This window comes from Pollachius pollachius (assembly GCF_949987615.1).
Source record: "Pollachius pollachius genome assembly, chromosome: 9".
Lineage (NCBI taxonomy): Eukaryota > Metazoa > Chordata > Actinopteri > Gadiformes > Gadidae > Pollachius > Pollachius pollachius.
Window position 1 is genome coordinate 8,232,672 of NC_136942.1, and position 17,612 is coordinate 8,250,283.

At 47.3% G+C, this 17,612-nt stretch overlaps 1 protein-coding gene across 2 annotated transcripts in view; it reads right to left on the reverse strand.

Annotated features, from left to right (window-relative positions):
• Nucleotides 1–17,612, reverse strand: part of LOC307080668 (unconventional myosin-IXAb-like) — an 89,825-nt gene that overhangs the window by 50,157 nt on the left and 22,056 nt on the right. The window lies entirely within an intron of this gene.

The window sequence follows — 17,612 nt, forward strand, 5'->3', positions numbered from 1 at the left end:
AGAGGGAGAGGAGAGGAAGAAAACACTGCCTGAAGTGAAATTCATCCATCCCACATGGAAATAGAAATTCTGCGAAGGTTTTCAACTGTGATCATTTTCCTGACAATAAGTCCCCAGGTCTTTTCTGTCCACCTTAGCACGAGTCTAAGAAGAATGTTCACTTCCTGGATGGCATGCGCGGGTGGCGTGCACCCAGCTCTGGTGGAACGCTGTCACCCGCGATCACATCAGGATGAGACAGACAGCAGACAGACAGACACCCCGTGAGTGATAATCACACGACTTAGAGCCACAATCACTACAGGTGTACCGTGGTGGGTTTGCTTGCTCCTGTGGCTTGTGTGTCTGTGTCTGTGTGTGTGTGTGTGTGTGTGCGTGCATGCGTGTGCTTAGTTTAACATAATAAGTGATGAGTGTGAGGTCTGCATCTACAGAAGAGGATGTGGCCGTGTCACATGTTTGCGTGTCCCTTCAAGAGGATGTGGCATCTCTTCATAAGAGAAAAATGAAGTGTATGTACACATTTCTCTTCATATTGCGATGGGAGTGTGTATGTTAGCGTGTAGGACTCCATCCAACCAGCCTGAAACCCCTATAGGTTGTTAGAGGAGCTACATGTTGGTCGCACCGGCGGGTGTTTCGCAACAGGCAGTCAAGGAAGCATTATCATGGGCATAGCAGGCACAGTAACCTGACATAGCAGGTAGCAGATATAGTGGTGATGGTGTTTCACACCCAGGAACGACAAGCACTGTATTTCACCCCTCACAAACCTGTAGACACCCTTGAGCAAGATGCTACTCAATGTCTCGTATCCAAACTCACCATAATTCACATTGAAAACACAGCCACTGTTAAAGAACTAAACGTTTAAAACTGCGTGCGCGTGTGAACGTTAGCGTGTGTAGCTCCAATCTCCGCCACAAAACCACTGCAGCAGTTTAACCCTCCTCCACCATGTGAAATGGTTCCTAATCTCTGGTGATAGATAGCCTCGGGGGTGAACAGAGTGTGTGTACGGTGGATTGTTCCTGGGTTTGTAGCGCAGCGTATTGCCAGCGGGGCCTGGGGGAACATCGGCGGGCTAGGCAGGTTCTGTGTCAACAGAGGCAACCTGTCATTAAACGGTCGGCCTGGGATGGCTGATGTGTGGGCCGACGTCATCTCAACCGTCCTCCTGGGATAACGTTTACACGTTATGCAAATAAACAGTATCCCCAAACGTGATCCATGTCGTATGCAGTTATGTACGAGATCGTTTGGACGAGTCGTTTCATTGGATGAGGGGTGCTGCATGTTTAGAGCTTAACCCACCCTATGCGAGATACAAATTAACTTAAACACACCGCGCCGACCCATTAGGGTGTGTGTGTGTGTGCATGCGTCTTTGTGTGTGTGTTTGCTTGCGTGCTTCGTTGTGTGCGTGTGTGTGCATGCGTGCGTCTTTGTGCATGTGTGTGTATGTCTTTGTGAGTGCCTGTCCGTATTGTTAGCCACTGTGACAGTGGCTACCATAATGTCAGACTGTCCCAGCCAGCCTGCCAGTCATCATGTCCCACGACGCTGCAAAAAAGACCAATCCCACCACCTCTGACGGAGGCCTGCTGCAGTGCCATTAAAACGGAGGGGCTGACACAGACAAGAATTAGCATGCGCGGCCACTTATGACACCCTAGGTACACAGCATTTATCCAATGCTAATGCTAGACATGTGTTGCAATAGCCGCTTCACTGTCACCTGCTCTCTCTCCCCCTGTTGGTTGCCCCACTTTTTTATTCTCACAAAGACACATGAAAGCAGAAAAACAACAAAAGCCCTAAAACATCCCAGAATCACTAATCGCTGGAGGGCTGTATGGCAGAGGACTGATGCCTGAACCACAGGCAAAGGGTTAGTGAAATCCACGGACATTCAGGTCAGCGTGTGGGTGGAGATTTATGGAGGGGGGAGGGAGATGGTGGTGGAGTTATTAGGCGTGAATGAGGGATGCCAAACAGCAGAGGATCTATGAGCATGATCCGATATGGGCAGGGCGGTGCCACCTCCCGCTGGGTATCGACCCCAAAACCACCCGGATGGAAGCCCTCCGCCGCACACACAGCAAAACCCAGCGTACAGACGAATACATCCTCCTCTCTGTGTCCACTGACGATGGACGCAGGAAAACAGTCGTTATTCTTCAGTAGCTCACCCACATGTGGTTTAACTGACATCATTTCTTGAAGCCGTTGACTGATTTGTTTTCTATTCTGTAGATCTGGTCGCTTTATCTTTCAATAATCTTTCAGTACAACAAGCATTCTGAAATCAAACGCATGGAACACACACACACACACACACACACACACACACACACACACACACACACACACACACACACACACACACACCAGGCCACAGGCAGGGTGTTAGTTGTAGACACTAGCATATTTGCTGCCTCATTAAGCAACTGTAGCATGTCAAAGCAAAGCAGGCTGGCACATTATAACTCATAACACACGGGCGGCTCCGTAGCGCTCTAGCCTCTGAACTCCATGAAATCCCTCCGCTTCCTCAGCTAGCAGTCGCAGCTCTGCTTCACATGGCAAGACAGCCATGCACATGTGTGCACATGTGTGCACATGTGTGCAAGTATGTGTCTGTCTGTGTGCGTGCATGCATTCTTGCTAAGTGTCTGTGTACGTGCCTGCCTGTATGTGTATGTGTACGGGCGTGCCTGTATGTGTATGTGTACGTGCCTGCCTGTATGTGTCCGTGTACGTGCACGTGCCTGTATGTGTCCGTGTACGTGCCTGCATGTGTCTGTGGGTGTGTGTGTGTGGGCATCACCTCCCCGATGCCGTCCTAAACATTGCATGTTTGTCTCGCTCTCCCTCTCTCCCTTTTCTAAAATAGAGAGATTCTCTTTCTTCCGCCCACATCAAAGGCCCAGGAGAGGATGAGGACAGGCCATGAGGCGCCCCCATTTCTGAGAAAAGGGGGTGCGGATGGAGCACTGAGGGGGTGTACGGTTACATAAGTGCTTGAGGTTACAGAGTCAGGGCTAGCGGGGGACTCAAAGGCTAGAAAGGCGAGGCTAAGGCTAGCTAGCTTTCGAGGCAGTTTGGTGGAGATAAGGCAGAGGTCGGATTATTCCAGCATCTGGACAGATATTATCCAACACTATTCTAGCAGCACATAGCATAAACAAAATCTTGATATGAATAATGAATAAGCACCAAATGCATTACATGCTCACCCACCAGAGGTTAGAGAGCATTTCTCTCACAGCCTTGATGTGGAGGAGCTTGTGTCTCAGCTCCCATAATGAATAGATAACTAAAGTCGGTACACAAGGCAGACTAACTCTACTTCAGCTGAAGCTTAACCAACAATTGATCTGCATCTTAATGGTACCACAATGTAACTCAGAACATAACCGAGCAAAAACGGAGGGTCTTTGGATCTCTTGAACTCTTCATTTGCTCTCACATGTGGATCTGGTTGGAGGCCGGCGGTTCCTCCCTCTTAAGTCACACTCTGCCATCGAGTCCCCTTTAATGTGGAGGATGTTAGCGGTTAGCCTAGCAGTTAGCATGGGTAGGCTAATAACCGAGGATTGTCGAGATAAAAGTTTACAACTGGAATGCAGTCAGCCACTGTTGGATTACGGACTATTAGCAGTTGTAAAAATGCCCAGTATTTATCTATTGGGTTTTTATTTGCACACAATAAAGAAGGTTTGAGCCCAGCTAAATAGATGACACCAGAGAGTGAATGAGGAAAACGGTTGTAGCATCAGCTTCAAAAAGGTACATAAAATAAAAACTTCACCACAAGTATGTGTGTGTTGGCCTGGATCCACAGCAGTATGCTGCATACACTGCGATGGGGAATCACAGGAGAAGTAAAAAGAAAAGCTAGTATTTATACTATTGTTGATAGTTTATTAGACCACAGTGGGATAGTGTTGAAATTAATGAGCTGACCAAGAGTACCTCTTGACTGTCTGGGAAGAAAATCCCATTCACAAAAAAATCACAATAGGCCAGAGCGAACACAGAGTTGTGCAACTGTGTGTTGGGTGTGTGACAAAACATTTGTTGAAAAAAACAAAACGCTTTCTTGTTTGCGGTTTCAAGGAATGCGTCAGTTGACCTGGATAATGTCTGGCACCTTGACCAGGGGAGGATATGTTTTTGTGTGGTAAGGAGCGAGGTGGTGTCAGATGTCCCGGCAGAGCCCAGTGGACGAAGAGGAGGAGGATGGTGTATTATTCATCTCAAGTTATCCTTTCTTCTCTCACACCACACACTCAAACACGCACGCACGCACGCACACACACACACACATACACACAAATATGCATGTTGAATCGAACACACACCCTCAAAGTAGGAGGTAAAGATGAAAAGAAATGGACCAGGAGATGAATATGGCCGAGGCACCTTGATAGTATGCAGCCCAGTCTCTCCCTCTGTCTCTCTTTCTCTCTCAAACGGGCTGTTGTCACCAGCACGCCAGGCCACATCTGGATCCCATTGGTCACAGGAAAGACTGAACACACAAGCCCAATAAACCTCTGTCCCTCAACCTGCTCTCAGCACCCCTCTCTCTCTCACCCCGTTTCTCTCCCACTCTCTCCCTCCCTTCCCTGTGCCATCAACAGCCCCTGCCACAACATGATCATGGTGACTGCGTGTGTGTGTGTATGTGTATGTGTGTGTGTGTGTGTGTGTGTGTGTGTGTGTGTGTGTGTTAACAGCGGGATGGGGGATAGATGAGAGGAGAGGAGGAAGGGATGAGGAGAAGAGAAGGAGAGGGGAGAGGAGAGGAGAGGACATGAGGAGAGGAAAAGGAGAAAGGAGGGGAGAATAGGTGAGGAGGAGAGGAGAGGATGCCATGACAGACTGGGCGTGATGCGTTGCATGGCTATGATTGATCGCTGCAGCATTAAGTGCGGTTCTGGGAGCCCGTGTACTGTGAGAGAATTCAAAGGTTTTGATGAGCAGGATGAAAAGCAGCGGAAGAGAAGCGCCAGGGTGAGGATATGAGAGACAGCGAGAAACATGTGTGTGTGCGTGTGTGTGTGCGTGTGTGTGTGTGTGTGTGTGTGTGTGTGTGTGTGTGTGTGTGTGTGTGTGTGTGTGTGTGTGTGTGTGTGTGTGTGTGTGTGTGTGTGTGTGTGTGTGTGTGTGCGCGTGTGATTTCTCCTCCTGCAGTCAGCTGGTTTCCCAGGCCATAGACTGAACTAACTGTTTGCAGTAAGTAGTCAGCAGTTGGCTGCTGACAGAAAATGACCTTGCGATTATTGAACGCGGGAATAGTATTGGATTTAAACAACAAATCGATTGAACAGGCCAAAGAAACCAAGGGCTAGCCAGTTGTACATCCAATGAACGTGGTGTGGGCTAACCAACGTTTAGAGAATCCAGGGGATTCACTGTGCCACAGGCTAACTGGTTTTCAATGCAGTTAGCTCGCTAACATGCTACAGCTGTAAAGTTGGAGGAAGGGGCCGGCCTAGAGGGGGGCTCATGACACCGGGTGGCGTGATTGACAGGGTGTTGAGAGGGGAGAATCCTCAGGCTAAATTCAGTTGAAGAGCTAATCTCAGGGGTGGGGCGCCTCTACTAAAGGCCAACGGAAAAGCCTGACGATCTTGAAAATATGATTCATCTCTAGATGGTGATCGAATGAAGACCGAATTCAACTCCAAAGTAGAAAAAATATTTGACCCACTAGAATTGATGCAAGACCGCACACTACTCACTTTGTTTATGATTGTAAAGGAAAGTCCATACTTGTTTTCCGTTGACCAAGCTATTTGGGGCAATTACATTATGCATTAATAACTCACATCCATTACAATCTCAAATATCAGTTCAGTTAATCTTTGGCCTTCCATCTTGTATGGTAAATAAAAAGAGTTGAGAGCTCCAGCAACCCACAACAGTCACACACATTTCCTTTCCAATGCACAATCCCTCCCACATTTGGCGCACAAGACCATCTATAAAAGGTTAACATTTGATACGTGCCATTATGTTAGGTTGCTAAGCTTACAATAGCTTGTAAAATAGGGAGCGGGTTAAATTCCCCCCCGAATGTTAAAAAGCTAACGCACACGAACCCCATGAAATCACGACTTTATCCCTGCAAAAGAGCCTTGACATTTATTAAACACATATGGAAGGTTTTATCCCCGTTTTCTTATTGCAGCTATAAAGCCAACTTTGCCCATTACCCAGTCCAAACCCTGCTCTCCCCAGTTCCTCGAGAGCCACTTGCTGAAACCGTCACTAACCCACAACAGTGGGAGAGAGCCGGACCCAGGGCCCGGTCCTGCAGCGGTTATCGGCCCATCTCAGAGCTCACAGATGGGGGTATTGTGTTACCAGCCACCCCGGTGGAGGAAGGCGCGCGGAAGTTGAATTAGCCATACGGCGGGAACAGTGGAAATAGCATGAACTGATTCAATTAAGGGTCCCCAGCATTCCTCCTGCCTTATCTGCCCTCCATCAGGAAGGGGAAAAGGCAGGGGGGCGGGGTCCCAGCAGCTCACAGTTGAGACGCATTTGGCTTTTTTCTTACTGCAAGGTTGGCACCCTACTCTCCTGCTTTTCTGTCTCTCTGCAAGCCAACTAAAGCTCTACCTCTCTCTCTCTCTCTCTCTTCGTGTCACTCAACTCATCTCATGATCTCATTACGCCCTCTGATCATGCCATCCATCTCCTCCTCTTTAAACCCTCCTCTATGTCTCTATGAGACAGTTGTATAGCGCACACTATGTGTTTCTACTATACTAATTGCAGCTAACAGATGAGGAAACCGGTCCTCTGTGGCCAACCGCTCGTTCCCCTCCTTCCTCTATTTCATGAAACGTGAGCGACACTACGATTAACTATTTAGTCCTTCAGCTGACTCTTTAATCCAAAGAAAAGTACAGCTTCATGTAGCATGTCATGTAGCATGGACAGATCCGATTTAAGATTATTATCTCAAGTCTGATGGCAGACGAGCCCAGATCTGGGTGAACGGTTGTTTAACTTTGTTTGTTTTGACCAATGATCTGGCTGGAAGTGGGGATCTGTAAGTGTGTCAGCAGAAGTAAACAGTTATAAAGTGTCTGTAAAGGTTTCACATCAACACCGTGTAGACTGGCCACAGTAGAAACGCACACATTCGAATCAATCTCTTATTAACCCCTTTTGAAAGCTTCATCCACTCGCACTGATGAGTTTCCTTCGACTTAAACTCTCTGTAACAAATCAGGAAACAACGTGTAACTCTGCCCCTTTCTGTTTCCGGCCCAGTCTCTCGCCCAGCGATCCCCCCCCTGAGGTTCTGCTGTAACACAGTAGGACTGCTGGACTCCGAGATGAATCACCCTGCTATTCAGAGACTGAGCTCACTGGCCCTCACATGGTGGCTTCCCAGTAAAGGGCCTCTCCTCTACCCCTAGCCTGGGGGCCGGCAGCACCACCACTGTGATGCCACTGGGTGCATGGAGGAGGAAGTGGAGCTGGTGTTTATTGTTCACCTACAGGAAGCTGTAAACACCCTGCACTGTGGCAGATCTGGCCTGTTAAAAACACCTTAAACACGCGGCCTAGGGGGACGCGGGGAAACTCCAAAGACATTCCAGACACCGTACTTTGTTTTGGTGCTTTGTAAACAAGGGGAGGGGAGATGGTGGTGAGACTGGCTGACACTATATGGATGAAATGTCGTATCGGTGTGGATAAGTGAAAATATACATTTCCAAAATTCCATGAGGAGATATTATAATATTATTCCCATTAGTGTGATCGTTAATTCGCTAATATTACCTTACGGTAGCAGACACAAATAATTATGTAGATACTGCATGATCCTCTTTGCTGAGTGATTCCCCTCAATGCTCAACCTCATTTCAACACAACAGAAAACATCACGGTCTCTGCTGGAGTCTGAGCTGCGGCGTGCTGCTCAGCAGGCCGTTGCACAAGGAGCCAAACCTCACAGCGCTGGAAATCTGCCTTAACCCCTCAGAAGAAGAAGAAATTGGGGCACCAGGGGATCGCATTGCCTTTGAAATGACTCCGTCTTGCTCTCCATTATTTAGAGGAAAGACCTCCAACCTTCTTCTCGCATGTCTCCTCCCCCTACCCCCTTTTTATTCAGTTTCTGGGAAGGAAGCCCCTCTCTCTCTCTCTCTCTCTCTCTAGAATTTCTCCACCTCTCCACCTTTCTATAATGTCTCTCACTCTCTACACTGTCTCCATCTCTCTGGTCTCTCTTGTGTAACTGAATGGTTCCGTGTAACACTGAGTGCTCGAAGATTGGCAGGTGGAAAGGAACACAGAGTTCATAGTGTACAGGACATCAAGCCTCACACTTGAAAGCTCCTCTCCTCATCATTACATCACTCCATCTAGTGCGTCCTACTGCCCACTTGTTTTCCATTACACCTCCCTGCCAGACAATGAGAGGACGGAGGAGGTGTGGGTGGAGGGCTGAATAGCGGCGGTGATGGAATGGTGGGTGGAGGGAAAGGTGGATGATAGGGTTGATCATTTTTAAGAAAGTAGGGATCAGCACTATTTAAATATCATGGTTTTGGTATTGCCTTTGTGTTGAGTCTTTTCGCAGTCCAAATAGTTTTGTACTCCAAAGAAGTGATGACGATATGATGTCTCCTTATACAGTGAAACAGTGTGAGGCCTGATACCCTGTACCCGTTTAACTATGTGTAGCTTTTCACCTGCCATTCTAATAGCACTTAACGGCACACGTCACCAGACAGATTGACAGACTCATCCGTCCATTCATACCAACACAACAGCATTAATTCAACACCCCCGGACTTCTTGTGTATGTTTGACGAGGTGATCCGTATTCTACTTTGTGAGAGTGCAAGATAAAAGGCACCTGTACCAACTTGTACGCCTTCACCTTTCGGTGAATAGAAAGTAAAGTCGTAGATTAGGCCGTCTTTTGTTCGGCTTCGACAGTGCCTCAAAGGCCTGCACTTGACAAACACATGAAGAATACGAGAACCCAGGCGCAAGAGGATAAAGCAGAGAGCAATACACTGCCACCACAAAGCAACCACCACGGCTTCTAAGCCTGACGCATCAGCTACACCTGGGTCAGCCCTTTGACTAAAATATTCCATAACTTTCCAGGAACAACGACATTCACCCTTTCCCGATACATCGCCGACTAAGACTTTTCTTCCTTCTATTTCTACTTCTGTGTTTCTCTCTTTGATGTCTCTATACAGCAGAGCTACAGAGCAGACACAAACACGACAGCTCCGTACAATCCATCCATCCATCAGTGTGTCAGTTAGTCTGTGTGGAGGCTACATTTACGGGCACGCCGCTGTAATTAACGCACTTAAATCACAGACCTCTGCACTGCAGGCAAACCAAGCACTGGGCTAAATGTGGACTGGTCAAGTGCAGGCGGACTCAAAGTAGAGAGGGAAGACCTTGCTCCATTTGGTGGAGGCCGAAGACAAGGCAAGGCGCATGCATGCGAGTTAGAGAGAATGTGTGTGTGTATGTGTGGTTCATGCCTTATAAGTGACCATCTGAGGTATGGAAAAGAATCATAGAAATGCAAATAAATGTAAATTCAGAAAGGAAGGTTAACTCAGAGTCCACCGAGCAGCTTTACAGGTTCACAAAGTGCATCCACATGCACATGAAAAACCATCACTTCAAAAACAAGGCAAAAAAGAAAAACCTGAGGAGGTGATGAAGAATAACTTATTTTAGGGCACTTCTTGACAGCAAAGTATTGGATTTAATTTTGAAGCATGATCATGGGAAGATACAGGCAGCAATTTGCCAAGCATATCTTCAATAAGACAATGGCTGTACATCATTCTTATGGGGAACCTTTCACATAACACCAAAGAACGCAAAAGGTGAGGGGGAGTGATCATTGTGGAGGGTCAATGACATGTCTGTTCTCTCTGGAGAGGGAGAAAATACATTTTTAATACACTATGGGGGAAAGTGGACACGTCTGTGAGACTGCAAGATGGGTAAGGAATCGACACATCACAGAAGACTAGTATCAGTAGATTAGTAACAGACTTTGTGGTCTTATGCAAACTACCATAACACCTTTCAAATAGAGAGAGGAAGGGAGACATATCTAGGAGCAAGGAGAATGTAAACAAAATACTCGAATGATTAGTAATTATATAAACTAGGTTTATAAAATTTGTACATCATTTTATATAAACATTACGATTCGTATTTCCACCACAGTCGGACATGGGTGGAGGGAGGGCAGCAATCAATACATACAGAGAAAGATCTGGACTGCGGTTAGCAGTTCAGGGCGGTTAGTGATGATCTAGTTAGCTTCATGGTTCCTCTGTGTCCAGATGTCTGCTCCTTCACTCTCACGGACACTCGTCCATCTCCTCCTTGTCTCTGACCGACGCCACGTAAGCGAGCTGTGATTGAATCACGACTACTTAAGCCATCAATTCCCCTTCTTACAGGCTGGGACTTAATCTACCGGGGGTCTACCGGTGAAGCGCTTCATGAAGATGAGACACAGAGAACCGGGGCTTTGACAGTCACGTTTCATCTCTACAGTAATCACACATTGCATCTTAAAACAAGCCATGATTTGATGCAAATACTTCAGTACAGAATGTTTTGTTTTCGTCTTACTATTTAGTCATTTATCAGACAATTCATCCAACACAACTGTACTGCGTACATATTTGGAAAGGCAATCCAAATATTACTTAGTAGCACAGGAGTTAGAACGGGTTGGCTGGTAACCGGATGATTGCTAGTTCGATCCCCGGCTCCTCCTAGCTGAGTGTTGAGGTGTCCCTGAGCAAGACACCTCACCCTGACTGCTCCTGATGAGCTGGCTCGCCCTGTGTGGTAAACTCCGCCGTCGGTGTGTGAGTTTGCGTATGAACCATTGTAAGTCTCTTTGGATAAAATCGTCTGCTTAATGCCCAAAATGTAAACGCATTCAACAGTCTCGAGGCCCGAATGAGAGAGAACCATAATGTTAACTCCCGAGATAAGGGTGAGAGGCGAGGCGAGCCAACACTGGCATTCAAACCCAGAGAGCGAGCCCAACTGGGGGCTGTCCTGTAGTCCAGGTAATAGAGTAATAAAATATGACTCACATACAATATTACTATGAAAGAGACAAATTCACTTTCCATAATTAAGATGAAGGATTGCTCCTGGTTAACTTCTAACAGCGACTCTCTCTTAGTGATTCATCTACTGCTTGGGATTTTTATTGGCCTCATACCGCAAAACGTCAGAGGAACCAGACATCAGGGTTCATATCATCTACCTCCATAAACTGTTAGTTAAAATACAGAGAACACGCTTGGTCTCCATAGCAACACATCAACACTTACTTAATATGGGAGACTTAAGCCATAATGATGTCTGCGCTAAATCCATGTCGACTACAAAACCCCGTCTAGCATGTGTGGGCAACGTAGCATGTAGCATGTGTGGGCTTCGTAGCATGTAGGGCTGACGCTACACTCTAAACGGTTACCCAAACTAACATTTTTTCTGATTAAGGCATTTTTTCTGATTCACAAGCAATTATGAGAGAAATGTGAGATTGTATGAACACAAATTGGGGGTTCATGAGCAGGGAAACAGAAATTCACAGAAAAACGCCGGCTGCTGAAAGGATGCAGCTGCCAGAATCTGTGTCTGACGATGATAGCATATTGAACCTTGTCCAGGTTAAATGTGTGACGAACAAATGTCTCAGTGGGTTCAACTGCCTGCTCTCTCTCACAACACACACAAACGACTTTCAAGACTGATTCTTGAGAGAGGAGGGAATGTTCCAGAGTTGAACTGCAAGAGGATGAGGATAATCCAGGGAACAGATGTTTGTGTGTGTGTGTGTGTGTGCATCTGCGGGAATACACTGGGCGGATTATAGAGATTATAGGGATGTGAGTGCTAACAAGAGGCTACAGGGAGGTGGTGGAAGGGAGGCTAAGGGTTCACCCCAAACAAGCCCACGCTAGCTAGATAGCTATCTAAGTGGAGGTAGGGGGTGGGCTCAACTATTATCCCAAACTAACCACTCGCAAACAAGGACCTATTCAACTATTCCACCATGTGTTTGGTAAAGGTTCACTCTTTTCCCTTTCTGAGAAAAGCCCAGATGTATCTATAGTCTGTGTGAGGAAACACAATACATTAAAGTGGTCTGACTCAGAACGGAGCCGGCAGATTAACGTAGGAGGACACGGACGTGTGGAGCTCTGAAGTTTGGCTGTTATCATCATAAAGAGGTGGCTCAGACGGAACGCTACGCTATGCTACGCTATACAAAGCTATGCTATGCTAGGGCCATACGTTTGCTCAACACACATCATCCATCACAGTAATAAATACATTAGAGAGGATACGTGAGAGCGTTTACTGAAGGCTCTTGGCAGCGACCATGCCGTTTGGGTACGGACGGTGCGGTCGTCCTGTTAAGCTTTTAGTGGCTAAGAATCAGCTCATAAAGGGGCTGATGAAAGCTTCCTCACGTCACCTAATGAGACAAAGACAGTCTGAGATGGTTCTTCTGCAACTTTACGTCGCAATACACGTGTACCTGCAGAAAGGTGGTACTTCATTCGTGAACAATAAACAAACAACAACAACAACAACAAAGTTGTTGGAGTTTGAATGGCTGCCGTTGCATGCTGAGTACACACTGGGTGCCATTCACAGCATTACCCAGGGATGGCTTTGCCAACTCGAGCAAATCATTTGAATTGAACTATTAAACCAATTGAGATGAGAGTGGCCAATCGCGGGGTCTATTATTGTGCTTGTGGTTTCAGGTGTTCGCCAGCAAATTAGAGAGAGACACTTTGGAACAGACACACACACACTTAGCGCACTACTTAACCCCTAAAACCTTTTAACGCACGCGCACGCACACGCACACGCACACGCACACGCACACGCACACGCACACGCACACACACACACACACACACACACACACACACACACACACACACACACACACGGTTCAGCCAGGGGGTGGAGAGAGAGAGACACTACCTGAACCCATCGATCTCACCCATGGGAGACGAGCGGTGTCCCCTAGGGCTTGGTTAAGAGCATCTGGATGGAACCATCTGCTGGTGGTGGTGGAGGCCCCAGCCCCACACCACCCAGAACAAAGGGCGGTCATAACGAGGGCCCTGGAAGGTCACCAGAGGTCCCTAGTGAAGCCCTCCTACCCCACCGCCAGCACCACAGCTCGGGCCGCCCTCTTAAGATGGCTGGGCTGAGCCTCCGCAAGCCGCCTGGTTTATGGAGGCCTCTGCTGCAGACACACCCGGGGATGTTATGAGCTATAGGAGGAGCGCAGGCTGACGTCCTACAAGTCAACCATTCTGGAAATACTTTTGATTCAAAGGAGGCGTGAGAGAAAGAAGGCCGGTCGGCGGCTGGAAGCATATGCGCAGGGGGGGGGGGGTGTAAGGAAAAACAAAAACGTACATTCATGACAGGCAGTTGAATCTTTTCATTGGTCACCGTGCGGCGTGTGAGCCGAGACCTGGAGGTATAACCTGGCTCTCTTTGTACCAACATGGCCGTCGCCCTCCTCATCCCCCCGGTCTCTAATGGCTCATTTCTTTCCTCATTGCTTGAGAAGCACTATATGAATGCATTTAAGATTAAACCTATTAATCTAAAGGTACAAAAGGGTCCTAGTTGTAATATAGTGTCGCTCTATCTGGGTTTGCTCCCGTTCTTTAAAATGTATTTTTTGCGCAAGGGTTTTAGCCTGTTGGTGGGTCTGTTGTATTAAAAAAAACATGCAGGACCAGAATGTACTCCCCACATGTGTGTGCTTTGTGTTTGCCATTGCGATTTGTCATCGAGTATGAAGTTAGGAGTTTGGGTTCAAGGATTCATTTATACAATGAAGACTGAAGGCTGGGAAAACAAGTTGAATTACGACAGTCTCTCTGAAGCAACCAGCGTCTAGACAAAAGCTGGACTCCAAACGCTGGTCAGCTTTGATGGGTTTAACAGAAAATGTCTCATCCTTCCTAGAATGAGGAGGGTTAGAAGAGTTTTAATTAAACCCACCAAAAAGGACCAAAATATATACATAATATAACCTCATCCCTCATCACAGCGGACAGCCATTTGGACGTTGGGTTTATCAGAACCTACTGTTTTACATTCTGGGTCACAGCCCTGGCCTGACCACAACAAGACAATAATAATCTTGAATCATGATTGCGAAAGAAAAGTCTTGAAAATATTCAAATATTGAACCTGTGAGTACTCCAACAGAGTTACATGCATGCATATACTCTACGGTGTACGTCTACATCCATTTATTCCGTACAGAGACGCTTAATTGTAGAGGGACATCTTGAGAGCTACAGTACATTGGGTGTTTGGACGCATAAAACAACAACATTATCACACCGGGTTGGGACTGGGGGGCTACGGCTGGTCCTCTTCCCACCAGAAGTCCAGCTGTCTTCCCGTCGAGGGGATCCTGATCCCAGCCTCCCGGCCCTCGACGCTCCCCTCTCTCTCGGTGCTAACCGCCGCTCCGGTTACACGGCACTGCAGCAGTTACTGGCCATCTGCGGTGCATTATTAAAGAGCCCGTCTTCATGGAAAGTTACGGTTCCAGAGCGAAGCGGGGGGGGGGATTGGGGGGGAGGGCAGGTCGGCTGTTGAATAACATCTCTGTCCTGAGTGACGTAACACTCACACGCACGCACACACACGCGCTTGGGGTGTTTTTTCCACGTGGCTTTACTGCTGTTTGTTTCAGAAGGCACTGCAGGAGCAATGCAGACCCACGGAGCCATGCACAGACACACACACACACACACACACACATACACACGTCCGTGCACACGCACACCCACACACACTCCAGCTCTAATCCATGTTTCCTAGGACAGCGTAGCTCAGTGGCCAGGGTGTCTGACTTCTGCTGGCTCAGGGCATTGTTTATGCATCCTGCGGTGACCTTCGAAGACAGCTAAAGTCACATTTTATCGTCTTCACCACAGTGGATTTACACTGACAAGAGCCGGACACATCCAGGCCAATGTCAATGTCAGACACAGAGTTGGTTGTGCTTGTGTGGGCGAGTGAGTGTGTGTGACCACATGCATGCCTGTGTGCCTATGTGTGTGTGGCTGTATGCTTGAATGTGCGTGCATATGTGTTTTACAATACAGTGTGTTCACTTCTAGGGTGGCAAGTGCACTCTTGCTGAGGGGGCCCATGTGAGTATACATTATGTTTTTTTATGTGTGAGAATGCATGCTAATTACGCGGTGTGCAGATGTACAGCTCCTGAAGCGGTTGGCTCTGGAACGCTCCAGCTAGCTTCAGCCTCCAAGCCGCGGGCGTTAGCGAGAGCTAGCTCTGCACTTTCTCTACGTTACCTACTAGCTAGCGTCCTACACACTGACTCACAGCAGGGCTAAAATAGCCACTGTTCCTCCTCTTTGTTTGCCGTTGACCACACGCTTCACACAATGTGTGTGTGTGTGTGTGTGTGTGTGTGTGTGTGTGTGTGTGTGTGTGTGTGTGTGTGTGTGTGTGTGTGTGTGTGTGTGTGTTTATCTTCCGCTTTTGTACTTCCTCCGCACACACAGTCTCTAAATGTTGGACATTTTTCCCAGTGGTACTGCGGTGCCCTTGGCCCAATTTATGGACATTTCTATTAAAAGCTGGCTAGTGTAAATATGCTTGTGTGTTTCTTGTGTATATGCGGTGCTTCTGTGTACCACACTGTGACGAAAAAGTACTGCACTATTCTAGGACTGAAATTCCTCTCAGACAGCTTATTCATGAGGAACAAACACACACAAAAACACACAAACATAGCAAAAGGCATCCATGCGGATGCACGCCCAAAATCACACAGACACACATCCACACACAAACACAAAAACATTCATGCTCAGCACGCACAGGCACATAGCTGGCAGGTGAGCTGAAATGGCCTCCCCTGTAGACTAAGTACTCCCTGATCTCTAAACACATCTCTTCTTCTGCGCAGAACTGAAGCGTTGAAGGGTGAGGCGGCACCTCTGCTGGTTATTTAGTCATCACTGTCAACCATAAGGAGTTTCCGTTCAGCCTCCCCTCTGAGGCAGTGGGACTCACCACCAGAGTTGGGTTGTAACTGGGTTGTACTGGCGCACTGGTACTGTCTCAACGCATTCATGCTCCTTAATGAGCTGTGTCTGTATTAACTGTCTAACCCCAACCTGCTTAATGAGCTGTATCTGTACTGTCTGACCCTACCTGTTCTTAATGAGCTGTCTCTGTACTGTCTGACCCCAACCTGCTTAATGAGCTGTCTCTTTGTTAGTTGTTTAACTCCTACCTGCTCCTTAATGACCTGTCTCTGCATTCACTGTCTAACTCCTTTCTGCTACTTAATGACATGTCTCAGACTTCACGGGCAGTCAAACTTTGTATAAACACAGAATTTTATATAAATACATCAAGAATAATAAGATGAAATAAAACTCATTTATATCAGGGCACAGAGGAGCGTACTGCACGGTGAAACTATAAATGGCTCCGGCTGAAGCCTTGTTTGACTCTGCAGTAGTGCACACGCGGAGAACACATTGTGTCATGACAGCTACGTACTTCCCCTAAAAGACGGTGTAAATTTCAGGCCAAAATGGCCGCCATAAATCAACAGATAAATCAGACCCAGCGATGACGGCAGTATGAAGCCAAACCTTCTCTCCTGCCGGGAATATTAAATTCCCAGTGACTGATTCTGTAATCCATAATCCACTATTAATTCATAATCCAGACCAGGATTAACCAGCATTCCAGTCGTTTGTTCAATTTTTCCACCAACTGAAATTGTAATTCCAGGGATTGGATTTCCAACGCAAATTCCCTGTTTCTGGGTCAAATAATAAACATAAAAATCATACGTGGCCAAGCTTAAGCTAAATATAGGCTCCACAGGCGCAGGCATTCCAGTAATCTGCTTCACGCCTCATTTAAAAAAAGGAAAGAAAATGACATTCCAGCCATTGGGGTGAAAACCCCCCACATTATTTTAAATCCTAGGATTGTCAGTGTCTTTAGCCACCTATCCTCCTCACTGATGAACGAGCTCAGTGGTCTCCACTGAGCTGAGCTACAGCTTATGGCGCACCCACCTTTCCTGCACTCTAGAGAGAGTCAATCCAGCATAGGTTCAGGATGCGTGGTGCAATTACTACATTAGAGCTAAACTGCAGGCTCTCTTTGGGATAGAGGACCTTGGCTGTGGAGTGTTTTACTGTTGGCCCTGGGGGCCTTACAGCTCGGAAGGCCCCGGGCTGAGGAGTATTCTTGTCCTCAACAGATTTTTATGTTCCTGGTCTTGTGACAAAAGTCGAAGCGGCTCACAGCAGTATAGCAGGCAGCCGGCTAATGACTTCTGACTAATGTTGGGCATCGCTCGTTTGCTGAGGACACGATCTTAACGCTAACACGAATCCCGATGCTAAACCACTGATGTTCCTGTTTGAGTTTACGATAATGTCCTCAGCTAAGCCCGAAAGCACTCTTCCGGTCCCATTTCTCCTTTTGCATTCGAATACAGTGCA